General features: G+C 42.4%; 1 non-coding gene across 1 annotated transcript; it reads right to left on the reverse strand.

Moving 5' to 3' along the window:
* Window positions 1-3,089: 3,089 nt before the first annotated feature.
* LOC125370490 lies at window positions 3,090-3,195 on the reverse strand. Its single transcript, XR_007216517.1, has one exon. It is a non-coding gene; the product is annotated as a small nucleolar RNA R71 (small nucleolar RNA).
* Window positions 3,196-8,524: the final 5,329 nt, after the last annotated feature.

The raw sequence follows: 8,524 nt of genomic DNA on the forward strand, positions 1-8,524 counted from the left end.
GAATTCAAGAAAATATGCAAAGGAAACAACTACTATCATTTTAATCAAAATTCGAATGCCCCTCAAAACACACCTTAAGGGGCGTTTTTATAGCCACCTAACATAAGAAACCCTAGTAAAACTATTAAACCTAGCCGCCACATAAGAAAAATAGGCAATAACATTGTTCTGAACTTAAATAAGAGATTTCAGCCCAAATATTAGCCCACATTAATCTTCATGTACTTGGACTTGCAAAACATTAAATAAAGCCCATTCAGTTGTGTCTTTACGTGGGCTATCCTAGCATGACCAATTGAGCTTCCTTGACTAGCCTAATCTTGCATATAGCCAATTAAGGCTTCTTGTAGCTTCTTGGACCTTGACCTTGTAATTGGGCCTTGTAGCATGCTCAATGGATCCTTAGCTTTATCTTTGGTTTTCTTGTTGTCCTCTCCATCAAGTCCATCTTTAAGCTTGGCCATGTCCATATCATTCCCTCCTTCTTTAGGATGATTCGTCCTCGAATCAAGTTCATCACCTACATCAAAAGGACTCAAATCAGCAACATTAAATGTACCACTCACATTATACTCACCTTTCAAGTCAATCTTGTAGGCATTGTCATTGATCCTCTCAAGGACTTGAAATGGACCATCACCCCTCGGACTTAGTTTAGACTTTCTTTGATTCGGAAACCTTTCCTTGTGAAAATGCACCCAAACCCAATCTCTAGGTTGGAATACCATTGGAATTCGTCCTTTATTAACCCTCTCGGCCACTTTTGCATTTTGCTTCTCAATTCTCTCTTTAACTTGTTTGTGTAGCTTTTTAACCAAATCTGCCTTAGAAGAACCTTCAACACTAACAAGCTTGTTAAGAGGCAAAGGAATCAAATCAATAGGAGTTAAAGGATTAAAGCCATATACAATTTCAAATGGTGAAGTGTGTGTAGTGCTATGAACAGCTCTATTATATGCAAATTCAACATATGGCAATGATAAGCATCATACTATACATGTTTTCATGCCCGATTGTTCACATTTTTATGCATGATTATCCCGTTTTATGCTAGAATCACTTGTCTTTTATTTCCCTTTTCGTTTCAGGTCATTTTCGAAGGACACCATCAGTAATCGAGGGAAATACGTGGATTACGGAGCAAAATCCATCAAATTGGGCGAGAACAAGCACCCCGAGGGTTGAGCACGGCCTGGACTCCGGCCGTGCTGAATTATCAAGAGGCTATCCCCAATTGTGCCATTTCAGCACGCCTTCCGTAGCCAGCACGGCCTGTGGTGGATCAGCACCGCCATACCGTGGTGGCTCAAAGACAACAGACTCCACAGATTCAAAGATACCGGACTCCATGCTGAATCAACTATATAGGCGATTTTGAATTCTAATTGAAAAAGACAATTTTTGGACTCAATTCCAAGACATACACTTAATCAAATATTTCCTATACCTCAATTGTAGACCTGGAGAGATCAATTTTCATCAATTGAAGGGGGGATTCCACTTATTCCAACATCGAATTGAAGATCAAGAAAAACTTTGGGAGCATTCAAGAGGCAACTAGGGTTTGAGATTTTGAATTTGCAATTTTAGGGTTTCTCATTCAGCTTGAAAGAGAAGGGTGTACATACCTTTAATTTGTTTTTCCTTATTTTGTTCTTTAATGGCTTTGACTATGAACATGAGCAGCTAGATCTTTTGAACCCATTAGGGTTCACCTTTGTTGATGGATTATGCTTAATTGTTAGTTTTTTTTATAATTGTCATTCTTGCAATCTTCTTGCTATTCAGTAATAAAAGTTTGATGCAGTTAATTTGAGACGTTGGATTAATTGTTTATTAGGTTGTTTCTTGACATTGAGAAATGCTTGTTACAACTGGATTTTGAATAGTAAGGACTGGTAGTTAACACTTAGAGATGAGGTTGATTTACTCGCCGGATTAAGAACTAGCAACTCTTAATAGTCTTAAATCATACTTAATGCTAATTTGTAGTAATCTGATAGGAAGAGATTCCATTAGGTTAGTGCAGGTTTAGGAATCCGGTAAGCTCGAGAGAGGAACCGGGATTCAATTCAGGATTTAGGCACGGGTAAGCAAGATCGGCAATCCATAAAATTCATCTTTAGAATTCCATCACTTAGGCTCCCTTTTGGATTTATTTCTCTCTTTACAATTGTCTTTTAATTGTCCATTGTTGTCCTTCATTTACTTAATTGCACTCATAACCATTAAATCGGTATGTTAGAACTTTCACACCCTATTTCGGACTAGATAATATAGCAAGCGTGTAACTCTAGGTTCACCCGATCTCCGTGGATACGACCTTGATACTCACTAGTGCTAGGCTGCATCGAGGTTCACCGCCTTAGGTGTAGGTTGCATAAAGAACCCATCAAGTTTTTGGCGCCGTTGCCGGGAACCGAAGTGAACTAGAGTGAATTGTTTTTGTGTTAATTTAGTCATTATTTGTTTTATTCATTTATTCTTTAATTCTATTATTATTTATTATATTATTTTTGTTGATCGGTGGTTGTATGGACTTTCGGTTTCGGGTAGTTTATGACCGGAGCTCAAACTCGAATCTTATAGAGCCTCTATCCGATCCGTAATCCATCCCTCGGACTCTTAAGGAAGAGGTTGCAATTAGAAGAGGAGGAGATTGAGGTTGAGATACCTGTGGATAGACTAGACACGATGGAAAACCATGACCCCACGATGAGGATCAGAGGACGATGTACGAGTTTGCTCGACCATCTTTGGATGGGACGAAAACTAGTATAGTCAGACCGGCTGTAGCGGCCAAAAATTTTGAGATAAAGGCCAATGTTATCCAGATGATCCAACAAAGCGTGCAGTTTGGAGGATTGCCCAATGAGGATCCCAATGCACATATCTCCAACTTTTGGAGATTTGTGACACATTCAAAATTAATGGAACAACCGATGATGCCATTCTACCGAGATTGTTTCCATTTTCTTTGAGGGACAGAGCAAAGAGATGGTTGCAATCTCTTCCACAATAGACGATCACTACCGGAAGGCGCTAGTCAAAAAATTTTATATAAGTATTTTCCTCCCGCTAAAACCGCTAAACTTAGAAATGACATATCTTCTTTGTGCGGTTTGATGATGAAAGCATGTACGATGCATGGGAGAGATTTAAAGATCTTTTGAGATGCCGCCCACATCACGGATTGCCGCAGGGATGCAGTGTCTGACCTTCTACAATGGGTTGAACCTCGCGAACGAGGCGATGGTGGATGCCGCAGCAGTGGGCGCTAAACAAGAGACGCCCGAGCAAGCTCGAACTTGATAGAGGAAATGGCCATGAACAACTATCAATGGCAATCCTCTAGGAACCGACCAGGAAGACAAGGAGTGGTCAACCAAGTGGACTCTATACAGCCTTGGCAGCTCAAGTGGAGCTTCTAGCCAAGAAGATCGACTAACTCAGATGCCGGCTCACGCAATGAACGCTGTGAGTTTTAGGTGGCCCGACATGGCGAATCATCATGGAGGTATGTTTGGTTCATCTTCTATTAGTTTTCCATCTAATTCTACTATATCTTCCGATGTTGAACAGTTGATTATATGGGAATGCCCCAAGACAGTAGAATAACCCCTACAAAGAATACATACAACCCTGGATGGCGCAATCACCCCAATTTCAGTTTGGAGGAACAATAATGCCCGTGGTCCGCCAGTTTCCAAAGACTTCATCAACGTACCACAAGAATAACCACCGGGCTCGCACAAGCTCCTCCTCCCAAGAAAAGAAGTCAAATTTAGAGGAGCTCATGATGAAGTTTGTGACATCTACAAACAAGATTCCAAAGAACCGATAGTGCACTTAGGAATCAAGAGGCCTCGATTCAGAATTTGGAGACTCAAATTGGCCAAATTTCTAAGATGCTTTCGGAGAGACCTTCAAGATCGCCTCCCTAGCACTACGTGAGTCAAACCCGAGGGAGCATTGCAAAGCTATCACCTTACGCTCAGTGTAAGAATTTGACTGGTTCTTCGCCTTTAGGCCCGATAAGGATAATACAATCGCGTGTCGAGCCGGCCTAAGGAAGGACCGGACCTTGAGATGGTAGAGAATGAGAGAAAGAAAGAAGACAGTAAAAGACCAAGGGAGCATCATTTCTGCATCATATCCTCGCAAGGTCGAGACAGATATGGTGGACAAGCAATACAGATGTTTCTTGACTTATTTAAGCAAATTTGAAAATTAACTTACCTTTTGTTGAGGCAATTTCACAGGATGTCAAATACGCCAAGTTTTTAAAGGAGATTTTGAGCAACAAGAGGAAGTTGGAGGATCTTGGTCAGTGGTGCTTAATGAGGAGTGTTCGGCTATTCTCCGAACAAACGCCACTCAAGCTGACGAGATCCAGGAGTTTTACTATCCCTTGTATGATTGGTGATTTATCAATTAGTGGTGCATTGGCTGATTTAGGAGCCGATTAACTTAATGCCCACTAGTTTATTTGCCAAATTAGGGTTGCATGAGCCAAAGCCTACTAGGATGAGTGTTCAATTAGCGGATAGGATCGTTAAAATTCCTAGAGGTATTGTTGAAGATGTACTTGTAAAGGTAGATAAATTTATCTTTCCTGTAGATTTTGTGGTAATGGATATGGAGGGTGATAGCACTGCCTCTTATCCTGGGTAGGCCTTTCCTAGCTACATCGAGGGTCGTTATCGATGTAAGCGATGGAAAGCTTAAGCTAGAGTTAATGATGAGACCATTACCTTTGACCCGGCCACTTCCATGAGACAGTCAACGGACTATGATAATACCGTATGTTCTATTGATGTTATTGATGATGTGGTTGAGTCCCATTTACAAGAAATTTTATGTCGACCCTTTGCAAGTAGCATTAGTACGAGGATGAGGAGGAGTTGTCCAATGAGCAAGTGTTGGAGCAACTCATTGTTTTATTGGTCACGAGCCGAGCTTGTCAACTGATCCCTATCTTTTCTTGACAGTCCGGGGTGCGGAAAGTAAAGACTTCATTCGAGGACCCACCAGTTTTAGAATCAAGGAGTTACCGAGCCACTTAGTTTATGCCTTCTTGGATGAAGAGAAGCGCTTACCAGTAATCATAGCAGCCCGATCTAACTCCCCGAAGAACAAGCCATGTCATTGGAAGTTCTAAGGAAGTACAAGAAGGCCTTTGCTTTCAATATAGCCGATATCCCGGGCATAAATCCAAGTTTCTGCTCTCATAAGATTTCATTGTGGGACAGTTTCAGGCCGGTCGTTCAGCCTCAAAGACGACTCAATCCGAACATGAAAGAAGTGATTGTACCCAAGAAAGGAGGCATCACAGTGGTAAGGAATGAGAAGGATGAGCTGATCCCGACTCAGACGGTAACAGGCTTCCGAGTTTGCATTGATTACCGTAGGCTTAATGATGCAACTCGGAAGGACCACTTTCCTCTTCCTTTCATTGATCAGATGATTGAACGTTTAGCAGGCCACATGTTTTATTGTTTTCTTGATGGCTTTTCAGGTTACTTTCAGATTCCTATTGCACCTGAGGACCAAGAGAAGACTACCTTCACCTGCCCTTATGGGACGTTTGCTTATAGACGGATGCCATTCGGACTGTGCAATGCACCGGCCTACATTTCAATGGCATGATGGCTATTTTGAGGACATGATTGAGGGAGTCTATGGAGGTATTTATGGATGACTTCTCTATTTTTGGTAATTCTTTCTCTCTTTGTTTGGCAAACCTTGAGCGCATGTTAGCTAGATGTATTGAGGCTAACTTGGTACTAAACTGGGAAAAATGTCATTTCATGGTTAGAGAGGGGATTGTTTTAGGGCATAAGATCTCTCAGTCGGGATGGAGGTGGATAGAGCTAAGGTAGAAGTAATATCTAAGCTACCTCCTAGTTCTAAGGTTTAGGAGTTTTCGGGCCATGCGGGGGTTTTATAGGAGATTTATTAGAGATTTTTCTAAGATTGCTAGGCCCTCACTCAATTGTTAGTTAAGGATGTACCTTTTATTTTTTATGATGCATGCGTGGCGACTTTTGAAAGTTGATCTTGAAGAAACTTGATTCACCCCAATCATGGTTTCTCCCGATTGGGGGTACGCCTTTCGAACTGATGTGCGATGCTAGTGATTATGCAGTTGAGCTGTGCTTGGACGGAGGATTGAAAAGAAGTTTCAACCCATTTACTACGCCAAGACCTTGACAGGAGCCCAAGAACACTACAACACCATAGAGAAGGAGTTATTGGCGGTTGTTTACGCCTTCGACAAGTTTAGATCATACCTCGTTCTCTCCAAAACCATTGTCTTCACGGACCACTCGGCATTGAGGTACTTATTCCGAAAATGATGCAAAACCGAGATTGATTCGGTGGATTCTTTTGTTATGCGGAATTTGACGTTGAGATCAAGGATAAGAAGGTAGCGGAGAATCCGGCAATGACCATTTATCGAGATTGGAAAATCCTCACTTAGATGCACTTGATGAGACGACCATAAATGATCGATTTCCAGAAGAACATTTGTATGTCACTCAGGTATACATTGATACTCCCTGGTTTTCTGATTATGCTAACTATTTGGTTGCTAGGGTTCTACCAAAGGGTATGACGTGACGAAAGAAGAAATTTTCACGATTTGAAATACTATATTTGGGAAGATCCCTTTTGTTTAAAGTATGTGCAGATCGGGTGATTCGCTTGTGTATATGGCGAGGAGACTCTCCAAATATTGAAGCAATGCCATGAGGGACCCACTGGAGGTCATCAAGCAGCAAACCATACTGCGAGGAAGGTGCTAGAGGCAGGATTCTATTGGCCTACGCTCTTCCAAGATGCACGGAAATTTGTTAAGGTTTGTGACCCTTGCCAGCGCGCAGGTAATATCTCTTCTCGTGATGAGATGCCCCAAACCAAAGGTGCAAGTCGTTGAGATTTTTGATGTCTGGGGCATCGACTTCATGGGACCCTTTCCCTCTTCGTATGGTAATAAGTACATTCTGGTTGCTGTTGAATATTTCTCTAAGTGGCCTGAAGCTCAGGCTGTAGCCACTGATGATGCTAGGGTTGTCTGCAGGTTCCTTAAGCGATTGTTTGCTAGGTTTGGCATACCTAGGGCGCTTATTAGTGATAGAGGAACACATTTCTGCAACACCCAATTAGAGAAAGTACTTAAGCGGTACGGAGTTACTCATCGGTTCTCTACTCCCTATCACCCCCGGACTAGCGTGCCGAGGTAACTAATAGGGTATTAAACGTATTTTGAGAGAACCGTTAGTACCGATGGGAAGGACTGGACTTTTAAGTTAGATGATGCATTATGGGCGTTTAGGACTGCTTTTAGGACATCTATAGGTTTTACGCCCTATCGCCTTGTTTATGGAAAGTCATGTCATTTGCCTCATTGAGTTAGAGCATAGGGCACTTTGGGCCCTTAGAACTTGTAACTTTGATATTGATTATGCAGGGTAAGGAGGCGGCAATGGCGGTGAGTGAGCTAGATGAGTGGCGCCAGCAGTCATACGAAAACTCCTCAACTTACAAAGCAAGGACTAAGAAACGGCATGATCAAAGGATTCGTGAGCCTAAGGAATTTCAGGTTGGGGATCGAGTGTTGCTTTACAACTCTCGCCTTCGTCTGTTTCCCGGAAAGCTACAGACTCGTTGGTCTGGACCATTTCAGATCGGACAAGTCTTTCCATATGGAGTGGTAGAGTTGCATCATCCAGAGAAGGGGAGCTTCAAAGTGAACGGCCATCGGCTAAAGCGATATCATTGTAACTCGTTGGATAGTGAGCAACGAGTTGACCTGGCTTTGTATGCACAGAAAGGGTGATCCGAATGAGTCACGCTTAAGACTCTGCAAATAAGCACTTCTGTACATTCGACTTGGATTATACTTTCATGTTTTTAATTAGTTGTGATTGTTTCATTATTTTCATTTGACTTTATTATAGTTGCTTAAAAATAATTAGGTTAATTTTAATTTTTCGGACTTATAGAATCGAAGAGGACAAACTCTTCCGTTTGACCATATCTACTTGTTTAATGATCTAATTACATGCATATGTGTTAATTATAGGTATGGGGGCAAGGCGACTCGAGTCGGCAAAAGGCAAGCCCAGAAACTCCGTTTCACCACGGTTTCCGTGGCCATCACGGGCTGCATCACCAGGCCGTGCTGATGAGCACGGCCGGAGTCAAGACCGTGTTGAAGGATAAAGAGCAATTGTCACGGCTTCCGAAGGCAGCACGGGACACAACCCCTAGCCGTGCTGGGAAGCACGGCCGTGCTAATGCCCGTGCCAAGGAGCATCCAAAGAAGGCTAAAGGATCGACGGCCGAGTCCTAGCCGTCGACAAGACGGCCTTACCCTCACCCGTGCTGAAACCGTGCCTATAAGAATTGGAGGCCTCCAAAAATTTTGCTTCCTTTTTGTTTTTCTTAGCTCAAAGGTGTTGTTCTTATACCCCTATCTCACCCTTCTCACTTTCCTAAGCGAACTCAGGTAAGTCCC

This window comes from Ricinus communis, chromosome 6, assembly GCF_019578655.1.
Source record: "Ricinus communis isolate WT05 ecotype wild-type chromosome 6, ASM1957865v1, whole genome shotgun sequence".
Taxonomy (NCBI): Eukaryota; Viridiplantae; Streptophyta; class Magnoliopsida; order Malpighiales; family Euphorbiaceae; genus Ricinus; species Ricinus communis.